Source organism: Temnothorax nylanderi, unplaced genomic scaffold, assembly GCF_030848795.1.
Source record: "Temnothorax nylanderi isolate EJ_2023f unplaced genomic scaffold, tnyl_v1.0 TNYL_tig0032_pilon, whole genome shotgun sequence".
Lineage (NCBI taxonomy): Eukaryota > Metazoa > Arthropoda > Insecta > Hymenoptera > Formicidae > Temnothorax > Temnothorax nylanderi.
In genome coordinates this window covers 197,169-221,201 of record NW_027249094.1, presented here as the reverse complement: position 1 = coordinate 221,201, position 24,033 = coordinate 197,169, and the positions used below count along the sequence as shown (strand labels likewise).

At 41.4% G+C, this 24,033-nt stretch overlaps 1 protein-coding gene across 11 annotated transcripts in view; it reads right to left on the bottom strand.

The window, feature by feature from the left end:
* The window catches only part of LOC139770720 (bromodomain adjacent to zinc finger domain protein 2B-like), a 150,704-nt gene that overhangs the window by 83,892 nt on the left and 42,779 nt on the right, over positions 1–24,033 (bottom strand). For all 11 annotated transcript variants that reach the window (XM_071702838.1, XM_071702841.1, XM_071702842.1 and 8 more), the window contains exon 2: positions 15,039–15,129. The gene's annotated coding sequence lies outside the window, so the exon portion shown is untranslated. The remainder of the gene's footprint in view (positions 1–15,038; positions 15,130–24,033) is intronic.

The following is a 24,033-nucleotide window of genomic DNA, read 5'->3' as shown; positions in this document are numbered from 1 at the left end:
CTCAGCTGGCGATTGTCCCCGATCGCTATATATTTTCCCTGAAACGCGAGTTTTCAGCTTCAATCTGATCGGATCTGCGTGCTTCAGAATTGGAACTAAAATAGACACGCGAGACGAAGAATGAATTTGGCCACGCTTCTAAGAGAGCGCGAGTTATGCAAAACCGACGCGAATTAGAACCCGCGATGCTCGTCGAACACACGGAAATATCTCGTACACACCCGCGATATCTATTGCAACTGTCGTACGTGTATATAATTCTTCTAAAACGCACTCGCGTCACGGAAACTCGAAATTAACCTGGATAACGGTGAGCGAATTCACGAGCCCGACATCGACGCTAACGCCGACGCCGACGCCGACGCCGACGTCGAGCCCGACGCCGACGCCGCCGCCGCCTGTCCAATCCGGATAATGAAACCGCGTATGTGCGGGATATCACGGCACGGCTCTTCGATTATTACATCGGGGGCGAATTCCAAATTTCTCGTACATATCTCCCGTCCGATGCATCGAAAACTCGCCTCCCCAGTATATCTGGCATTCGCCCGAACGTATCGACCCGACCGCATTCGGCTGTGCATACGTACATTCGCGGGCGTCATCGCACCGTCGCGAAATGATTGCGCGGGCCGACCCTCGTTACGCGCTAAAATCATTGCGGTAAACGTGCGAGACGCGCGACGCGACGTTAAAATCACACGAGATACAAACTGCTGGAGAGCGGTTAATCTGCAAACGCACAAAAACACCCGCGCTGTCACTGTGAATACTTCGCCGATCCGTCACTTCTTATGACTACGTATCTGGTTTTTTTTTCTCTTTTCACGACACAACGTGAAAATTCCATCGAAAAACATCTTCTCTTATTGTCACTCCAGGCGCTAGTACGAACGCATTCAACGTGACCTTACCATCCCGCGAACGTTTCCTCTCGCTACTGCGAAACTGAACGCGAGAGGAATTTATTGGCATGTAATACACGGTACGCGTATGTTACGTAACTTGACGTATGTATTACCGATACATACATATACGAAGTGTCCTGCTGCACTGTTGTGTTCCCAGCCATTTGCGTGAAAGAATAAACGGCGAAATATCGAGACACACCAACAGTTACCCTATATTATAAAAGAACCTATTTAACATCGAATATGAAAAGAGTCTAATAGATCAAGCTCTAAAGGCGTTCTCTTGTACAAACTCGTTTTTTGATTAATTTCGAAAGCCTAAGAGCCGATACTTAATATGCAAGATTAGAAACTCACAACAAACAAAGACGAGCACTGAAATCGCGCTAAAAAAAAAAACACGCTTCTAAACACGTTGGAGAATATATCCTAGGACGCTTTGTATGATTTACAACGGCTGCACATTTTCGAACGGGTGTGCAATATTCGGACGAGGTAAGCGGACGGTACGGCAATGAATTATGAAAGTGATTAGTTATGCTCGTCACAGATGCTACCTCGGTAGATAAAGGGCAGTCTCGCTTCCCTTCGTTCGCGTACCCGGACTTCCACAGATGCAGTTCGATTTTCACGTAACCGCTGGGATTAATAGCGAATCACAACCGAGATCTTTCACTTACATAAACAGTGAAGGGTGCGTTACGTCGCGGAAGTATTATTCGTGACGTTTCTTCGTCAAATTCAAATAACAGAGTTTCTCATGGATAGCATGTTTCACCATTAGTAAAATTATCGCGAGCAGTTAGCTGCCAGTTTAACAAAACTGTGAAAATCAATTAGAAATCGTCTCCTAGTTAGCAGGCATTTTTACGAAGTTTCGAAACAAAATGAATAACATACAGTTCGTTTTTTTTGAAATTAATAATATAAATTTGTTGACATTCTGGGAATTGTTTCAGATTAGAAACTCACGGAACACTAATAAAAATTCGAGCTTTTGAATTATAACAAATAATTGTAATAATAAATCAGGAAGGACGTATTTATGTAAATATATACAGCGTATAAGACACTTCTAGTATTACTCGCGGAGCTGTTGTACGCGTATGTGTGTGTATCTGTCATATGCACCGGCGATTTTTAGACCCCTCGTATAAAAACACGAGATTAACGAGATTAAGTGCAACGCGCATTCGCTGTAAAAGAGGAGGATCAACGTGCACGTAGCACCACGACACGGAAACCGGCATAAATACCACGTGGCTTGAGAACCCGGCACGCGGTAAACGGACTTTCCCGGCGCGGCGTGCCGCGCATATGTGTACGTATTTGTGTACTTGCTACGTGCGTGCGTGTAGGCACACGCATGACATGGGTACGCTAACGTAAAACGTTGAATCTACGTATTTGCAGCGCGTTTTCCGGGAGAGTTTATCTCAATTTGCCTCACAGTGTTGCGTTATAATAGCTGGTTTTCTATCGCAAAACTCGACTCGCTTGACAGATTCTCGAGGACGATCGACTCACCGAAGATTATTGTCGATTCGAGTTCCCGCAATAGCTTCACGATGAGGCGAAATCATGATAATGTCTTTTCCTCGTACGTGTTAAATCCGTCGCTTCATAACGACATGCTATGCCGTATGCAAAACTAATGGATTCACTCCGGCGTCACATAACGGCTATAGATAATTTTAATCGTATCGCATTAAGCAATATAAAACCAAGTGACATTTGATAGGATTTTCGTAATAGCGCCAACTTATTTTAGCTTTCGTGCTTCCATTGTGTTCTCCGTACAAATATTATTCAGTCTCATATTTGCATAACGCGATCAAACAAAGTTTGCACTTACGCTAAATATGGAATTCCTATCGACAAATTTGCTTAACGAATTTAGATCGAGGATACATTATTTCGTTTGACGTTTCGTATAATAGAAGGCTCCGAAGAAAACGCGAATACTTCGTAATCCCACGGACTAACCGAGTGCGTCATCGACGGTGTTTCTTCGAACGGTAAGAAAGATCATTGCGAAAACAAACGCACGAGCGTTCTTGAGTCTTTCGAAATGCGATTACGAGGCGTTCGTTCTCAGCTCGCTTTTAAATCAACCTGCATTTAATCGGACGTAATGTCCGACTTTCTTGTGCCATTTCCGCATTGTACGCCGGTCTTTCCTACCTTTTTTTCTCTTCTATACTACAACGACAGTCGAAGCAGATCGAAAAGATTCTAAATCCTTATCGAGCTTGTGAAGCAAATAGTTTGTATAAATGTGACTTCAATAAAGAATGCACTTTTATGTATAATAGAGAAAAAGCTAAAATCTTCGTCAATATAAATAAAAATGTTAAAAGATACAGATATTCTTTATCTTAAAATACCAAGGAATACTCTTAATTGCCAAAATGGTAAAATAAATGACACTATACACTTTGTTTCTTTCACTCTTCTTTCGTCGTGTCTATGTCTTTACTACATCGATATTACTACGAGTTAAAAAAAAATCGAGGGAACGTATCTGGCGACGAGAACGTCGCCATTGCAACGCAGTGCAGCGAACGACAGTTGCATTCGACCGTGGTTGTCGCGAGCCGTTCGCTAAGCAGCTGCCTCTCGTCGGAGAGAATCGTAACGCGAGGAGGCAAACCGGGAGGACGGCGGCAGATGTAAACGGGAGAAGCTTTTACCTTTAATGGATTCGCCCGGGGGCCAACGGGATCTTCGGGGTTGAAAATACCTCGGTGGTAACGAAGTTTCGTAACGAGCGGCAACGGTACTTATGCGGTATACTGCGCATGGAGGGGAGCACCCACTCTGCATCCCAATTTAAATTCCAATTGCAGGCGCGATCGGACTAAAATCAAGTGCCGACTTGCCAAGACCTGGCGACGAGTTTTTTGCGAATTTCGCGGCCACGTTGTTGTCTCGTTCGCGTTAAATTTTCGCCATCTTGACCTCAACAGTGGGAATTGTTAAGAAAATAACTAAGTCGGCAGAATTATTAAAAAGACATATAAAAGAAGGATTGGTACATACTTTACTTATTTTCTACATTTTTACTTCTGACAACGCTGAACTTTCTCAAAACTCGCTTGTTTTACATTCCACGGGTTAATCTTTTGAGAAACTTTCGCGAGAAAACTGAGTCTATCAGAAAATGGAGCAAGTTTTAAGGTCGTACTTATAATCGTAGTTATCATTATGAGAAGTCCGTGGGAATCGCGAGCAATTACAAAATACAGCGATAACTTTTCGCCAGAAGTCATTTTTAAGCGCAAAGTTTTGTTACTCACTTATCACGAGAGTGGGACGCGGTCGGGATAAGCATCTCTTAAATCTCTTTAACGGGATATCGTTTTAATCGTGACATTCAGGAGTAGGGTAGAGCGTGGTCAAAAGTAACGCGGGGCGAAAGTAACAACTCAAATATCTATAGTTATAGGCATAGATGCGCATGCGTCTGTTGGTTAACGGATGAAGCTGAACAAGCTATAACGTGTCTCAGAACGGCCTCGGCCTGGGTATTGAGTATAAACTATAGATATTAACTATAGTATTAACTATAGATATTTGAGTTGTTACTTTCGCCCCGCGTTACTTTTGACCCCGCTCTACCCTACTATATCAATTTTCAATGACCTATTCTACGGGATGCCGATGTTAATATTCAACGATTTTCGGTATATAAAAGATAGACTTCTCTCTCTCTCTCTCTCTCTCTCTCTCTCTCTCTCTCTCTCTCTCTCTCTCTCTCTCTCTCTCTCTCTCTCTCTCTCTCTCTCTTTCTCTCTCTCTCCAATTTTTCAATCAATACAGTATCAATTTAATTTGAAGCGCTTGTAAAGACTCCTGTTTTATTTGTTGCCGTTGCTAATATTTCAAACTAAAATACTATAGAAACTATATATGTAGATATAGAGAAGAAGACACGTCAACAGGGAAAGCTTTTTTCACGCAGTCCGCAAAAAGTAGAAAAAGGCCGTTGAAATCGGCACGGCACCCCGTGTTCCCCGTATTCCAGCTATCCGTAATATTCGCGCTATTCACCGCTCACAACGTGCTCGCGTCCGCTCTCGCTGATTATTCGAATATTCGAGGCACCCAAAGCGTTAAATATTTCCGACCGGGTTTGCTCGATACACAGAGTATCCTACTGAAAGTATTTTAATGACAGATTCTTTGACGTATTTCGAGTGAATTCTTCGTTGAGAATTCTCGACGGAACCTTGTCATTTTCAACATTAAATATCTCAACAAGTGCTAAATTGCATTTTTATTGACGTTTACTGCGAATTAACCGAAAATGGAAAAGTTGCGACTGTCCATTTAATTAATTTAAACACTTCATCGGTAACTCGTTAACTAAAATGTTTACTATGTTAAGTCTTATAGGATTTTTTTTTATCAAGAATCAATTCCAAATTCGTCAAATGTTATCAAAGAATTTTCCGGCACGTCACCCTGTATACAGCGCGGGTGATCGCGACGCGGCGTCCATCGTAGCAGTCAATACGTCGAAAAACGCAAACGCGCATTGCAAGAATAACATATAACATATCTACGTCCGTGTCGGCCTGTACTGCATCACTGCGCGCTATCCAATTTGAAATAACGAAGGCACGAAATTCTACGCTGCGTTCATTGCATTCCGATATACGCTTATAGCCAAAAACATACGCTTCGTAACGCGGAAAGACCTTTGTGCGCACCAAAAATGTTTATTGTAGTTCCAGATGTAAACTAATCCTTCGTTTGTTTCCAGACGATAATGTAGTGCCGATCATAACGTAACAACTCGGTTAACTATATATAATTAGATTTAATTGATAGCTAAGAGCTGTAGACAGAAAGGTTGAAGGTTGAGAATATTAAAGATTGAGAGTTAAAAATTAACTCACAACTTGTTTTAACTTGCCGATTCAAGAAAGAAAAGACATATATAAATTTTCTATATAAATATATAACATCTAATATAAATATAAAATATTTAAAATTATCCGTAACATTTATAGAAGGATAAATTGGAGTTTGTTCTTCAATAAATCCGCATCGAAGCTTTTTCGATAATCAGTTTACGTAATTCGGGATCTTGAGATGCGAGAATCGGGAATGCATGAAAAAGACGAACGAAATTTCACCTCGTTAAACCAGTAAAGGGTGAAAGAAAACAAAATTCCGGAGTCCTGCGCAGTACCGGGTGTGTCACCTGTATGTCGATCTGCGTCCAGTCTAATGGAACGTTTTCGCGAGCATGAGAGACGAGCGTGTAATAAATGCGCGAACGGTTTCTCGGTCCCTCCCCCTCTCCTTTCACGTCTCACCGCTTTCATCTGCGTCCATCGGCACGCACGCACACACGTACACACACACATATATACACGACATACATGTACACACCACATGTGCGTTCGTGCTGACACGCACTGCCGGTACGTTAAAAGACGCAGGGACGAGAAATCGCTTCTGCAACTGGATTCCACTAGCCGGCCGGCAGGCCACAAAACTTGGCCGAGGCTCAAAAGAATCGCGTCCTCTTTCTCTGTCTCTCTTTCTCTCTCCCTTCGCTTTTCCCCCTCTTTCCACCCTGTTCTCTCGTCCATTGCTCGCTTCCTTCTCCCATCGCTGTGCGGCTTTGCGTTCTACGCATCGCCGAATTGCGGCATTCATATACCCTGGCGACGGACGAAAGGAGAAAGAGGACGAGGAAAGAAGAAAAATGCGTTTATTGGTACTCTGATATTTTGATAACCTGAGAGTACATGGTATACAATACAAAGCTAATATTAACCATTGTAATACTGGCCCCATAACTCCGGAGAGTTTTGCCCTACTGGCATATCTATATTTCTCCTATTATATCTGTATTTTGATATACTTTTGAATAAACATAATTATTTTCCATTTTGTAGATTCAGATTATCATAAAAGTTTTATATCAAAATGTTTAGATGCGCGAGTTTGTGTGTAAATCAATATAATTAGCACGAATCTCTCAGGTTTCCGCATAAAACCCAGCGATTGCCGGCGAAATTTGTCGCGCTCATTGCGCGGAACGGTAAGTATGCTTTATATTTGATATCCTGCGCGAAAGTCCATTCGTCACGGATGTATTTAATTCTTTAGAGTGCGCGCACTCGACACGTAACATAGCAGGAATAAACCTGTCGGAATCGCCGACATGGCTACACGTCAGCATCGTCAGGAAGTTAAGGCCCCCGCACAATGAAAAATATAAGGAACAAGGAACAGATATTAGCGATTAGGACTAAGAAATCGGAAATAAAACTGGATGTACAATGAAAAACACAGGTTTGAATAAATAATTTATAAAAATAAAGCGTAAAAAAAATAGCTGAAGTTACTATTAAAGAAAGGCGAGAAGACATAAAAGAAGGGAAAGGATTATTCGAGTATTGTTACCAAATGTGACCAGGGCTATATTCCATATTGCATTGAGTAAGATTTAATGAATATTTATAGAATATAATAAACGCTTAAGAAGTCCGTTCTGTCGTGATCATTAATAACAAATATTACTGATGTTTCGTCGACATTAAAATCGACTGTAATTAAGCGGTTACATGATCGACCACTAATAGGGAGCAAATTTAAACGCTGTAATGGATTGCATTTGCCAAACGTCACATCTATTTGCCCGTAATGCATGATCTTTAACTAGGGCCTCGGTAAAAATAATCGAAATTTATGCGGCATTCGTGCTAAAAGCTGAAAGGTTAACCATCTCCGCGCGTGCGACGGAAAAATGCGACGCGATAGCTCGCGGCGAGGCAAAACGCGGGCGTTCGTGTCATTTCCAGGTCGTTTAAAGCCCACGTATAAACGCGCTCGGTTCAGCCTGGGTTGGCTTGGTCTGGCCTGGCTCGGCACGGCTCCGGCTTGGCACGGTCGAATCCAGAATTCGTCTAGCGCGCGTAGCCCCGGCCACACGGGCCGGGAAGGCAGAAAATTATCCCTCGAAACCTCTCGATCGTTCTTTCCCCTTGTCTCACTTCTCTCCCCGCGCAGCGGTATCCTCCGCCCTCCGCCTCTAACGTCCCTATCTGTCCCGCGCTCTCTCCCTCTCATTCTCTCTCCCTCTTTCTCTCACGTTCTTTCTGTCTCTTCCTCCCCGTCTCTCTCGCCGCGCGCTCCACGCTCTTTCTCGACCGTCGTCCGGGTTCCATCGTTTTCGCGTGTGTACGTGGGCAAGGCGCTCGATATTTCAGGCCGTCGCCTACGAGAAACGCAGTTCCTGGGGGCGTGTTCCGCCGCACTACCATGGATGACGACGCCGGCAGCGGCGGCGGCGGCGGCGGCGGCGGCTGAGGCAACGGCGACGCGGCGGTGGCGGACTGAGCCCGGTGTTACCTCGCCGCGCCGTTCGTTTACACCGAGAACGCAAGAGAAGAAACCGAGAGAGCACTGGCATAATTTCCGGCGGAGACGCCGGCGCGAGCAGCGCGAGCGTGCCTCTTTTACTCGCCGCATCCCCGGAGTGAGTCGATCCGGAATCGAGACCAGCACAGCGCGCGGTCGAGCGGGCGCGAGTAATCGAAATTTCGTTGCCCGTGAACTGGGATTGGAACCGATGTAATTTCGACGAATTCAATTCTCTACGTTGCCAGGTAGCGAAAAATGGATCGCTTTATGCCAATCGTCGCGCCTCCGCTACTGCGCGAATAGACATTGGAATGATGTTCCAAGTCCTGATAGCATCGAAATTCTTTTAAAGCTGATCACAATTATACCAGTCTCGATGCCCATTTTTAGATTTTCAGCTACTCTAAAAAGAATCTCGGACGACTTTTTAAAAATAATGGAATTAATGTTGCGTGAAACATTTTAGCGAAAAAAAAAGGATGCTAAATGGCGGAATGTACAGTGGAAGGACGATTAACATTTCCATATACATATGAAGTTCGTAGTTTGCTTCAGTGCTGACAAAATTACGTGGTACCCGGGAAATGAGTTTAACCATATAACTGATTTATAAATCATAAGATAATTATCATTTATGCAAACGTGAAAAAAACAGAAAAATACTGACGAGACAGTGTCTTGTTCAAAATTCAAGGAAACTTTAGTTCTCTTCGAACTTTAGTTAACTGATATTTTCGGGCAAAATTCAGTATGCGCGCGATTGTAATCGATATTCAGATAGATTCTAGTTACTGATGGCATAATAGATAAACTACATTAATACTGAATGCACAAGCCAGCTAAGGTTTGTGTTCAGAGTTGAGTACTCGTATGCTTCGGAGTAAATCGACGAAATACTTCAACGAGATTAAGCAATTCAATACTCGCTCGATCGAGTGGAACTAACTGCTGTGTTATATGCATTTCGACAAGCATATTGTTAATACGATGTGATTTATCATATTTAATTTGGGGATTTTCTTCGGTAACGCGAAAATTAAATACGAATTATTGGATTGATTGATAATAATTGATTGATAATTGATTTTCATAAAAGTTCCGTTTTACTTAACAAACTGAATTTTTGTATTTAAAAAAATGTTATAACAGCATAAGTACTGTAAATAATACGCTCTTAACTACTTAATTGCAACAGATAAAATAATTAGATGGATAATACTGGTTTCTCAAAAGAAATGATTCAATAATCATATACCTATAGCGGAACTTATTTATAAATCAATCCAATAATTTTTAGCTCAAATTTTTCGAATGTAATCAAGTCAATCTTTTTTATGTTATAAGAGCACTAAAAGTAAATATTAAAATATAAAATGGTAAAAAGTAGTATTTTTTTTTCTGAAAGCTATAAAAAGCGTATCATAAAAGTGTAATCATAAAGATTTAAAAATAAATATGTCAAACGTGTGTCTAAAAGTGACGACAAAAGTTCAGATGGAACTCATAAAAAATTTAATTAAACATCAAGAATGGTACTTGAAAAGTCAACAAGCTTTTATAGAATTATCGATCGTAGAAATATAAAACTTGATATAAAACCATAATCCAATAATAATCATTATATGCATTTGCTTTCGCACGGCAGTTTCTAATGCATCTCTCGTTTTTCCCCAATTATATATAGTTGTTTTATTTTCGCTGATTTTAATTGAAGATTGCTTACAAGAAATATAAAACAAATAAAAGATAGAAAACATTTAAAAAATGAATAATTTCTGTCTGAGGAACAATATCTTTCAAGTAATTAAGATGCATTTAATGTGCATTACGTTTTATTGAAATAAATAATTTTTCTCTATATATAGAAAAGATCAATATTGTTGTTATTATATATATTTCGCTTCTTTCCTGTTTATCGAAGCATAATTTCACCGTTTTGAAACACGCGAGAGCATAACTATATCGAAGTCGATGCGCGAGTTACTCCCGACTGAGAAACTTCGAACTCAATTCGCCCCGTCATTATGGAGTACTTGTCCACCTCCGATGCGAGAAGTGCGAAGAGGATTAACGCTTGAGAATGCATCGCCACGTGGTGGCACGTGGTAAATGCGCCGCGCGCGCGCGCGGCGTGTCACCAATTAACCCTTTATGGCCTAAATTTCTGTACACGTTGTTCCGTCATAGTCGGACACAAGTATAAATTTCGCACGACCGCCAGCTGTGAAATTTTCTTTATACTCGCACACGTGTTCCACGATAAAACGCAACGCTTTGCGGAACACGATAGTAGATTTACCCAGTGTCGCGGTGAATGAAGATATAAAAATTATTCTAAAGGATAAATCTGTAAATTCGTAAAAAGTTAACACTACAACAAGATAAGAATACATGCGAAAACTTTATGAGGTGTAACGTGTCATGAAATATCGATATGGCTTTCGATACGCGGAATAACAGCAACATACATAAATTATCAGTTTACGAACTTTTCGCGCAATAAAAATAATTTTTTAATTTAACATCGAATTAAGCCGCGCAAAAGCGGGCTTTCGTTACCAATGCGTACATATAAAAAAAGTTTAATATTTCTGTGCTATACGTCTCAGTGACTGGCACGTGCTTCGGCAGCTGGTTTCACGACCATCGTAGTTGAATTAGTTAATGCGATCCCGCTCTGAGATAGAACATCCGTTTTAATCGGCTCAACTTGCTATTTCATTTTTCTCAATTACGACGAAACAAGATATTTAATTACGACGAGAGGAAGACATGTATTTTATTCTTCTACAGTGTAAATTGTATTAGCGTTAAGTTAATTCTTTAAAATCTGGTTAGGGAAAAACTTTAAAACGAATATCACGCACGATCAGTATATTAGTTCATAAAATTAAGATTTCTTTTTCTTACGTCGCAATAATTGATTAATTATTTACGTTTCTAATACATGAAATGTATATGAAATGTATCTCTCTGAATTGGATCTTACGTACCTCAAGTTTTGCGATACGATGTCGCGCTTCCACGTGATATCTCGTGAGTCACCGGCTCGACGTAACACGAGCAATGGCTCATTGCGGGTATTCCCAAAAGCGAACCCGAGTCGTCGATGATACATTTCGCTCGCGTCGCATCGGTGGGATACGGTAATACGCGCGAGGTGCGAATTTTTAAAACTATTCACCGGCGCGAGAAGTTCCGAGCGAGTGCGCTGACCGGACAAAGAGCAAGAACAATCAAATTTGCATAGATGTCGGATAAATAACAACGCAGAACGAGAACTGTAAATCATACGTGTCCAGCGGCAGCGAAACGTTATATCGTCTATTATCGGGATATATCTATTCTCGCCCTGCGCTCTGTGACGCGATTCTAGTAACGGCAAGAATTCTATTCGTTTCTCTTAAATTAATGGCGTGTCACGGCATTGTTATGCGATATCGTCTCAAGCGATTACCGAAAGAACAAAGCTATCGATCTTGGAGTAATCAGAATCAAGATAAGCGAGAGAACAATTCGTATCGGCGCATTTATATATACCTTGTTCAATGTTTACATAATGCGTGACAATACAGTATGCCATATTGATACAGAGAGTACACAGAGAATAAAAAGCAAAATTTATCTTTCCTGTTTAAAGTTCTGCTCCGGTAAATTTGCTTTAATATAAAGAGAAAACAGAATATGTGCTTACTGAAGTTTAAATATAAACAGCATAAAATGTATAAATCTGCAAACGCAAGAGAATTAAGCACATAAGTTGAGATAAGAGAAAGTAAAGACAAAAGTTCGACTTTTGTAACTGTTTTTTCTCTTTGGGCAAAAAGAGGCGCGATAGAGCACTGTAATAAGCCGTAAAAAAGTATAAAGCCGGAGTTTAAGTTACTTCCACGAATTTTCCTCGCGTTTCTCAAGATGAGAAAACGGGGCTTACACCGACATTCTTCGTAACAGCTCGCGCATTTCCATACGGAAACCCGAGACATCCTGGAACGGCATCGAGATTGAAGAGCGAAAATGTGTGTGATCATCGCGCCCACGTGAGAAAATTCGCGTCTCTGTTCACCTGGCGGAATAACGTTCGCACTAGCTCGGGGTACTGCGACACGACGCGACGACGGCGCGCGGCCTACATATCCTACATATCGCGTCGAGTGCGAGTTTTGTAATACGCAATTTGACGCGTCGCGCCGCGCCGCGCCGAGCCGCGCCGCAGCAGAAAACGTCGGGCGCGAGCAGAAAGCGTGGGCGGCTTCGATCATCGTCGAGGAAACGTGCCGGCGTACGTTGAGTCACTCCGACGACGAGTTCCCATAGCCCGCCGCCAACGCCGTGCAAGGTGCCGTGCATGCGCAAGCTGCAATCAGCGAGCACGTATCTACGTGTGCAGCAAGAGACAGAATTGTCCGTTGACGTCATCGTCGACGATTTATTCGATCCGCGCCCGAAGTTCGACACGCCTGTCGCTGCGCGCTTATACAAGAGTGTCTCCGGCGCGAGCCGCGTGAATATTATCAGGGAGCGCGAATCTAAAAGACACCGTCAGATCAACGATGGCATTAATTAAAACGATAATGCCAGAGATTTAAACGGCTGCCTGCGTCTTGCTCGATCAGACGCAATGACACTGTGGTTATAATTAAAGATTATAAACAACTGAGATATAAACTGTAAGTCTAAACAATATACTTTAATTACGCTTCCGAGAAGCTCTTATCAGAAGAGAATTAAAACCTGAGCACCTACGATACATGCACCATCTTCAGAGGAAGAAGAATAAAAAAAATTCATAGTTTTAGCATACACGTGTTCCGCGTCAGCTATTTCCAGAATGGCACATACTCGAAATATAAAAATATGTAAAACTGATCTAGATGTTTGCGAAACGTGTTCCATCAGTCACATAATTTTCAGAGATAAATTTTTCGCCAACAACTTTACTGTGTATTTTAGATATGTCCTACAAAGAGAAGAACAGAGAGAGATAGAGAGAAATAGAGAGAAAAAGAAAGAAGTTATAGGTACATCAAATATAAAACTTTACCTAGCGTCAAAAAACTTTGATTTTTTAAATCAATACACCTGCAGGAAAACCTCACGGACTATACAAGTGCAGTATAAAATGTCGAATCTGTCTAAAAATGTATTTGTAATTATACCATTTTTTCTCCATCCCGATATATAATTCAAATTAGATATACGTAACGAGACTTCGTTTTGAGTTAGCATCTTTTAAAATCTATACCATCTATATACTTTTTTTTTTGTTTAAAGATAACAGAGTACGATAAAATATTTTAGTTTTAAATATGTTTAGAGTTTAAATCATATTTTATGTATGTATATATACATTATACACATAATTCTCTCTGTGCAAATTAAAGCATTAAATTATTTCAATGAAACTAAGCGATTTCTCGTGGTGGGCAATAATATTATGTTTATATAATAACGTTTGCAAACGTTCGCCACTCGTCGAACGAACCGCGTTTTCGATACGCGCGTCAGATGGAATTTGACTATATCATCGCGATGTGAATTTTACGTCACGTCGGATGCTACTCGTTTCATAGAAAACACTACAACGATACTCCAATATCCACGTTATCGGCCTGAAAACCGTTGTATCGATAACAAGCGAGTTTTTCAAGCGGGTATTGCTCGACTGTGAATCCGAAAGATCCAAAATTGTTGCAATATGATCGAGACAAACTTAACTCTGTTTAAACCGGAAAGTAATAGTCAATCGTGTGTCGCGGATTTTAATAATTTCTATTAGAAGGAATAATCGCAAGAATCGGTATTACAACAAATTTTTGCATTGTTAAGATTAAGCACACGCAATAAACGATGAGATGTCAATTGTTATCGAATTGTTTCATTTTCCCTTCGTCAACAGCCAGAAACAATTTGCAGTTTGAATGTATGTCACTTTAAAAGTTTGCAGAAGTTTAATATAAATAAAGCAGTCGTATATATATATATATCACCATAGTAGAAATATGAAGCACGCTAAAGATGTTATCAATTTTCGTTACTTTCGTCATGCAGATCGTCGACGGGATAAAACAACGCTGCGGCAACTATATAGGCCCGATTCGATTGAATACACCGTCGGTTCGAAAGCCACTACCGATAACGTGTCTACCGTAACCCCACCCCTCAAAATCCACAAAATTCCGGAATCCGGTGCGCCACGCACAGGATGAAACGCAGAGAAGAACGAGGATAATAAAAAGCCCCTGGTTCCCGCAACTCCACGTATAGCTACCGCACGAAAAAATCGGCACGAAGATTTTTACGCTCGAACTCCGCTTGCACGGAAAAAATATCGTATGAAGCAACGTAATCCGACGATGCAAATATATATATAATGTCGTTTTATTTTCATTTATATAGATTAAAAATTTATTTTTTACAAATTAAACTTTTTATTTTTCATATTTCAACAGCATCATACGATATTTTACTGATAATATGTCAATAATCGTGTTTCGCATATTATCTACGTAATTTCAATCCGTTGAATATTTCTCTCATATTCTTCGTCAATTCTATTCTTTTTTCAAATTACAGTCAGAAAACAGATTGAAAGCGATTGCGTGGTGTAATCTTCAATTAAATCATTTCACCCTAATTTACGAACTTCTTATACCTCAATATTGTACTAGTATAAGTTGCATTTACGGTCACATTTACGGTCACATTAATAATTTAAGTGCGGATTATTTTTGCACGTACCTATTTTCTATCTCGGGCTCCATCGCGACATATCCATTGGTGCAGCAAGATCGATGTCAGCGCTGATCCTATAATCGTTACTCGACTTCGCCTGCAAAAGAAAGAAAAACCGAAGGTAAGAACTGGAAGATATGGCGCATGATCATTGCGGTATAGTAATTGCAGTCGTAATGACGGTACGCATCATGCCAAGCATGATCATGCGGATAACGCGATTGCGTCGCGCCGTCGGAATATGTGTCATATTATCGCGCAGTCAAGATTCTCGCAAGAAAGAATCGAGACGGAAAAAGAACAGAGATAATAATATGTTTATAACGTTCGCATAAATTAGTTTCTAAATACGAAACGCTCGATAACAGTTTAATACTTTTCAATATTTAATTGCTAGCATATGAAAGTCGCCGTGCTCCGATGTTTACTCAATTTGTTTGCCTTCGTTCTTGCTTCCGTGTTGATAATGCGAAAACATCCAATTCTATGTATCCCATTTTCTTAAATCAAGATTACGATTACACACATATATAATTATTTACTCATATAATTAGCTAAATTGAGGTGCAACTGATTTTGCGCGTCGAAAGTGCTAAGCGAGTACTTATGTTAAGTCGTTTCGTGCCAGTGGTTAAAGGTTACAAATATTTTGTGGCACACACGCGAGCGTATAAATTATACTTGACGTTATCTACATATTATGCAAATTATCAAGTAGATTAGATAGTTAGAAAAGTAAAATTAAAATTCTTGTTAAAAGAAGAAAACGCTCGTTAATTTATTATAGCACTTTTCCGTAAATTACTAAAAAATATAACATTTCTAAAATTACAGTAAATGATTTATATTTCATGTCCTTAATAATCCAACCTTCGATGCTACAGGCGATGAACGTGATTTGGATTTGACATGCATAGGTAACGAAATATAAATATATATTATCAAAATAGTCATACTTCTCACGTAATAAAGTCATGTGCTATTAATAGTTGGATTATTTAGCGGGTCGCGACGATTTTATATTTCGATGGTGCGACAACTTTCGTATCTCGTTCGCGATCGACCCGCTTAGCTGACGTTTCATAAAATTTCCCGCAAAATATAAGGAGCGGAGCGATCGATTCGAAATCACTGGTGTTACAAAGCGGGAACCTCGCCCTAGCCGAAGGGCGTTCTCGGCACAGACGGAGGACGGCACAAAGCGGCCGCGCGCACACACACACACAGTCCCTTTTTCCTGTGAATATCAGCGAGATCTACGCACGCTTTCCTCTCTAGAAACCGCTCTCGATATCGCATCTCGCTTGCTACCTTCCCGCCCGACCCCGCGGAAACGCGTAAAATTCCAGACCTCTGTTCGAAGTACGCATCACAAAATACGACGGTATCGCCGAGATCAACGGTAACACAGATGCCCGTAATCGTCGATCGAGAAGGGTGATGCGCGTATAGAAAAGAGATCACCGAGCGTTATGTATTACCCATTATCTCCACCACTGATCGCTGGATTTCAAATCGTCTATTAATAAATCTCGTCTTCCTCTTTGCAGATTCAGAGAACATAAGGCTTATTTGAATCTTTTAAATCAAATTATCCTTTTCTCTCACCTCCGTTTCTTATATTACATTTATTATATAATATGGTAAATGTAATCGAGTAATGAGATGATTGGTGAATGAAACAACGGTGATTAAATTTTTCAATTACATATCTTTTTCCCCTTTTTCTAACAAAATTGTTCGGATTAAACATACGCAGTTTTTGATTATTTCTCTTTCGTAAAACGTTTCGAGAACATCAAGGACGATTTCTATTCTCTTCTATTCCATTCTATTATATTGCTTCTAAATTGCTGTCCTCTCGCGCATCCTTTCGCCGTTTCCCTCACCCCTTTCGCATTCTCTCTCGCACGCATACACGCGCGACATACGATCGGACAAAAGATAATCGCGGAGCTGCCTGTCGTGTTCCACAGCGCTCGGCTTTCGGGTGTGCTGGTTTCCCGAAGGGGGTGACGCCGGGCGTCGCGAGGTAGCGGCAGGACAGCGGGAGGGGAAGGGAAAGGGACGAGGGCCGCAACGGGGACGGCAGTCGGAAGAGAGAAGAGACCGAGAGAGCGGAGAGTCGCGCAAAGCGAAGAGGAGTCGGCCGGCAGGCAGGCAGGCAGGCAGGGGGTTGGCGGGCGAAGGGTGAGGATCGGAGGCGGCCGGGTAATGGGGGAGTCGGTACGTGGGGTGGCTCGGTGGTACGGCAACGAGCGGTTTCGCGGGCCTGTGGGTGGACAGGCGGAGGGGCGGAGGGGAGGAGGCGGCGGCGGCAGCAGCGGCAGCGGCAGCAAGGGGGTAGCGCGGCGAGGGACCGGGTGGGGTTGGTTAGGCGGACACCACAGAGGGTGACGTAGCGAAGGGCGGTATAGGGTGGATGAGGGAACACGGGAAGACGGGCGGGAACGGGGAGAGGGATGGTGGTAGCGGTAGAGCGGAGGAGGCAGCAATGACGACGAGGCGCTGGTTTGAGTTTGTGTGAGCACGCGCTACCGCTCTTCGGGTTCTATCTGCCCACGTCCCTCGTTCTGCGTATCGCCGTCTCCTTCTCCGACCTGTTCTCTCCGTCGCGCTCGTTATCTCGATTCGCCCGCGTTCTTTCTCCGTCGCTCTATACCGCAGCCGCTTCTTCTTCGTCCCTCGCTTCGTTCCTGACACTCGGAGAGCGGATCCTCTCCGCCACCCTCTCTCTCTCTTCCCTACCCCCCTACGTTGCCTCGTCCTCTCGCGACAGCCGCATCGGTTCACGTTCTACGTCCCTCTGGCTGTTTCCCTCGCCCTATCTCTCTCTCTCGATCTATCTATCTACCTTCCTCTGGCGCACGCGAGCACCGCGTATCAATCCGTCTCCGTTCCGCGCTCCGTATCTGCTTTCTCGCACCGGTTCTCTCGTTCTCCCTCTCGCTCCTGCCGCTCCTCCGCGCCGCGCGCTTCTCTCGCTCTTTCTTCCGCTGTAGCACCGCTAGCCGGTCCTCTCTCCGTTGAATCGCTATGCGCGAGACAGGCCGGGCACGGGGAGGTGAAGCGAGAGGAGAAAGAGGCGGTGGAGGCGGAGGAGGAGGCGAGTTCACGTTCCATCGCGAAGCACTGGGCGGAATTGGTATATCGGAGGATAGAGGGTGAGCGCGGGTAGGCGAAGGATGGAGGAAGGAGGACGCGGGGACGCGGCGCTCGTAACGTAGCGACGCGCTCGAGACGCGGACGTCGTTTGAAGACGAGTTCTGCTGTGTGCTGGGAGGCATTCCGGGTTGTTGCACCGGAAGGACAGGCGGCCTGGGAGCCCCGATGCGTCGCCGAAGTAAGTTCTGTTGGAGCTTTAATGGAGGACTTGGATAATTAGCGCGAGTGCAGATCCCGCTGCTTCGGAGTCGGGGGACGACGATGCGACGAAGAATGCAAAGAACTTGTCTCGTAATACGACCGACGCGGCGCGGCGCGCTCGCTCGAGAGCTTCACAGAAAACGACCTGTCTCGGTTTTTGAACGTATCGCCGAGAGATTTAATTCAGGACAGAACACGTCGAGAAAAAGGCTTCAAATCTGAATCGCTATTAGATTCTCTTTTTTTTCCCTGCCAAGTCCTATTGAATCGTGCATTCGAACGCAATAATAGTAATATGCAGAATGCATAATCGCCGATATCAATTTGCGAGTTTTTGAACAAACGTGGTTGGATAAGAACAATCAAGATTTTTTCTAACATTGCTGAATTTAATATCATACTTGGGGTACGTTCCACTTAAGGATGTTTTACGTATATATAGCTATATTTAGTATAATTTTGTTTTCTTGATTAAACAATGTAAAGCTAGTCTAAAAAATGATTCATAAACAACATGTTATCATTGGGACAGAAAAAGCGTAAAAATCGCATTTTGTCCCTTTTTTGTAGGTACTTGATATTGTTTAAATAAATCATTAAAAAATTGAAAAAAATATATATTAACAGAAAAACTTAAAAAACCATAATTGCAATTCTCGATGTCATAGAATAAGTGTACTATAAAAATTTCATTCATTTTTACTGTACAGGAGCAGAGATACATAATATGATATTTACTTGGGGAGTATATCTCTATATGTATATATACAATTTCTGTAACTTTTAAAGCAAATATCTCAGAAACGGGTCAGACAATCGATCGCAAATTTAACACAAGTTTTTGGGATATATAAGTGCACAATCTCTGTAAATGTCAGCTTCATCCCTCTATTTAGAATGTATATCATAAGCGATATACATCCTTAACGCTCGCAATGCTCGTGGAATCATTTCACCCGTGTTGTTCGTTATATGTTAAACAAGGACGAATGATGCTCGCTAGCGTTGTGAGCGTCAAGTGTAACGTACCCCAAGTATGATATTAAATTTAGCAATGTTAGAAAAAATCGCGCGAATTTAACAAACTGCAATATAATAAACTGTTATGAGTTCTCCATCTGCATAAGAAGAAGAATTTTCACGTGTTCTGTGGTATATGTATATACGTGTCTATCTGCTATTGTACAAATGTCGATTATTACTGTTTACGCGGAAAGGCATGTGCATAAAAGCGACATAAATTATCGCGAAAATATGAAAACTGGACAATGATAAATAATGCCAGGAATTCGTATTACCCACGAGACATTTCGTTTCTGCTACTGTTAGTGCTGTACGTACCTTATGAATGAATATGGTTATATACGACCGATAGAGAGAGCAGTTACATATCGTTCGCACACACTTTACATACGCGTACATACACGGTCAGATCGTTATTTACTCATAATAATGGTCGGTTTTACATGTATGTACGCGCAGATGTAGTCCCACAGTTTTGTACATGTTTATACAAACTCAACCGTCGACTCCAAATCATCGAGATAGCGTAACGCATTAATACACAATAATATTTATGATAAGGAGATGCTATATCATAAGACGCAACGGAAGTCGGATGACAAACAGATGTGCTGACAGACAGAACCGTCGATATATGAATTGATTAACATTAAATTTATCTGTAATTAAAACTACAAAATTTTCGTTCACTTTACACTGAGTCATTCATGAGCGCGAGTAGAAACTTCTCCATCATTTAATATACGTTGAATCATTCATATAAATTATAGACTTTTCATTAATTCGATCGATCTACGTATCTCACGGCAATGCGTGGCAATAAAAAAAAAGTTGTTTTATTTTCCTTTTCATAACAGTCGGACATAAAATACAGCGTTTGTTTACTGTGTATATTTGCGTTATGTATGTAGTTTCACGTCAAATCAATTGTCATCTGTTCAATTTATTTGGTCGCGTGAGATACATTTTACAATTCTGGAAATAAAAAAAAATTTAATTGAAAACATTTTTCTAGTCCACGAGCTATGATAAATCAATTTTTATTGTTATTTTTACATCTGCTAGTTTAGCAATTAATCTTTAATTCGCATCGTTCAATTTAATTAATTTTTAATTAGCGGTTCAATTAATTTATGTTGAATTTAATTAATTGAATATCCTGTAACTCCCGTCATAACTTTCAGTTCCAGATTGTTTGATCAGATTAGGATCGACCTTGCCTTAGTATTTGAACTAACATAATAATGTCTGAAATTAAAGCGGTGTCGCACTGAAAACATACAAAATGAAAGTGAAAATACAATTCCAATTAAAGAGCAAAGTTACGTGAACTAAGTTTTTCAATATTCGGCATCACGATACCGCTCAAAACGTACAATACGCTACCCGCATTCTTCTGTGCAACTTACGTTTCTTTTACGTTCGCGAGTATCGATTTGCTCCAGTGACATTGAAGACGAGCATTATGGTAATAGCGACAATAAAGAGTTTTGTTTTGTTCAGCGACAAATTTCACAACTTCTCGCGAGAATATGAGACACTCCGTAATGTATTCCTATCGAACTGCATCTACTGCATTACGAACTAATGAGCCTATACGAAAGTGTTTGTCCTAGGTGATTCAGAATGACGTTTCTTCGAAAGAATCTGGTTCGTACTTAGTGATTCAGAGACGGACTCAATGTGAAAGTGAGCTTTATTTAGGATAACGTCATGTCTTTAAAGCATTAAGAAGTTAAAACTGAGTAAGACGTTATAAAAGCTTCACATGCAAATATTATCGAAAATCATCAATTATCTGTTATATTTTATATTTTCAGAGCTCTAAAAAGATACAAGACAAACTATCGTATAATTAAACAATATCCGTCAAACGAGAGATAGAGTTTCAATCATATTTTGCTTTTCCTGTTATCGCATATTATCGCCATTGCTTATCTCGTTATCACACAACTGCAGACAGAATCAGACATTTCGGAGACGCATTATTGAAATTTTCTTTAAAAAGATCTTAACGGTGTAAACGGTGTTCTCCCAACAGATTCCAAAGCACCAAGTGCCTGATTTCGGGGAACATTTCGTCGTTTGGCACGTATTACTTAACGAATTTAACAAGTCTGATGTCTTTGACTCTCGAAGGTTTTGACCATGACACGAAATAAACAAGCGGACGGTCGCTCTCTATTATCGCGCTTTGTGTTCTGAATGACAACGATATCGTCAAGATATTTTAATCGGTTAATTCGATGTGCCGCATCGTGAATTTATTCTGCCTGCAAACGATCGTTTGTAACAATGTAAATACACGAAATGGTCGTAGCTATTTCGCCGCTGAGTTTGCAAAACTTGTTATATTGTATCTTGAACACTGTATCTCCATACATAAGTACTCTTCTACAAATAGCCGCCGCACTCACGAGCATTAATATGCGAGCATTATAAAATAAACGATTATTTGCGTTTTTCTAATATATTTGAAGATATATTTTCGCGCGATTTTCTGTTTAAACAGCACGTAACATCGCGGTGAAGTCAATCGCAATGCTCATCGATCGAACCGTTGACCGAGAACACAGATGGGTTATCGTAACTTGTATGTATCTACGAAGAACAAGAAAAAATAATATTCAATGCTATATGTCGATTATACATCACGTCTGTCGGTCGAGTATTTCTATTTTGAATAGCTCACAGTCACAAGATATCATCGGAATCTATGCTATCAGAGTGGAGATATCGACAGTTTAACGTTGATACGTACTGCAAATCGCTGATACTTCGGGAAATGTGCAACAAAATGTATTATTGACACTTCAATAGCCAAGTTTCATAGCGTATGATTCCGTTTATAGAAGCATAAGTAGCTAAGTGAATTAAGTTCCTCAAATAAAATAACTGACAAAAGCAGAAATGAGATCAATGTAGAAATGTATTTCCTTGTCACTAAGAAATATCGTTAGAAAGACATGCCAGTCTATTTGTGCCTGCAAAACGTATCGTTGTTGCAGCTTTGCAGACTCTTATAATAAAAAGTGTATCGAGTATCCACAGTTCAATGCATGATTTACTCACCACGTTAGGGTGGATTTCCAGACGTTCGCTGTTCGTTAAATTTCGACTTTTCGTGCAAGGTTGTTTGCCTCGGGCCGTAACGCGATAATCGGGAGACTGGGAGTCACGTCGCGTCGCCAGCTTCTGGAAAGTCCGATCGCGTAGATTGCGACGCGAAGTTTACCAAGGCTCGAACATGCACCGCCGTCACACGACGCAGTTAAGATCGGCCTTAACTGCGAGCACGCCTTTTGCCGCACCGTCGCGCGCCTTTAATAGCGGATCTCAAGTAATCAAGCAAAAATTACTGGAATCCCGCGACCCTGGCTTGTTTCGATTCGCCTGAACGTCAACTCTGTCGTTCCGATAATTTCGAAACGAGAGTCGCGCTATCGTCAAACTTCGCAGATTCGAGAAGCTCCTCTGAATCACGTTGCGCGATCGTTTTATTAAAATCGTTTCATCACTCTGCAATCTGCATTCAAACAATTCCTCCCGAAAGTCGCTCGAAAAAGTCCGCAACAAATGCATGTATTTTATAGATATTGTATTATATTAGCATTAAATTCATTAGAAAAGTATTTCTCTTAATTTCCGTAAATTGAGAGTATTAAAAAATCATAGCTCGCAAGATATTTATACAATTAAAGATATTTATGACGATTATAAATATTTATCCCTGATATCGTTTGAAAGCGGACTTCGACGTTGGAGCACGTTCTCTCCGTGGCAGTTCCGCTATCTCGTCATACTCAAGAACAATCTCGCGTAGTCGTTCGCGTACTCGCTATCGACATGACGGTCGCTCGTCTTGGAAACAGAATTCGCGGGGCGGTTTATTCAAGGCGTTTTATCGGTCGCTCGATCAAAGGTCCCCGGTCTTTCTCTCCGGCCGTCTACCTTCGGCACCGAGTTGGCGCTGCGAACTCGGGACCCTTATTGGCTACAGGCGGGCCGGATACCTACCCGGCATTCCGATTGCTCCCGCTCGCTGACCCGAAAGCAAATCCCCGCCGAGCTACAAAGTGCGTATCCCGCGTATGTTCGCGGCGCGAGTACGTACACGCGATGGTTGAAATGCACGCGCTATACCATTGCGGAAACGCATACGAAATTCGCCACAGTCACGCTCGAAAATGGAAATATGATCTACCACTGTGCTCCACTTAAGGAGATGGAGGGGAATGAAACGAAGGGAGAAAGAGAGAGAGAGAGAACATGAGAACATTTAACGTCACATCGAGGACGACTTAATCCTTTCGCGAATGATAAATTGTATATGCAGATAAAAAGAGTGAGAAGCGAGTAACATATTACAACCTGTTTAAAGGCTCCGTAAGACGTATTAATTATTCGTAAATAAGAATACAGATAAAGGATAAAATACGTAATCAATTATACAATCGATTGCAAGCGATTTACTAGATATCTGAACGAGGATAATACTTATAAACGCATTGTAACGATAAAATTCATATTTAAAGAAAAGAGATTAAATGTCATTTACACTTTCTTTTACAATTGCCGCTGGCCCGAACGAGAACTTCGACGGTGAGCAATT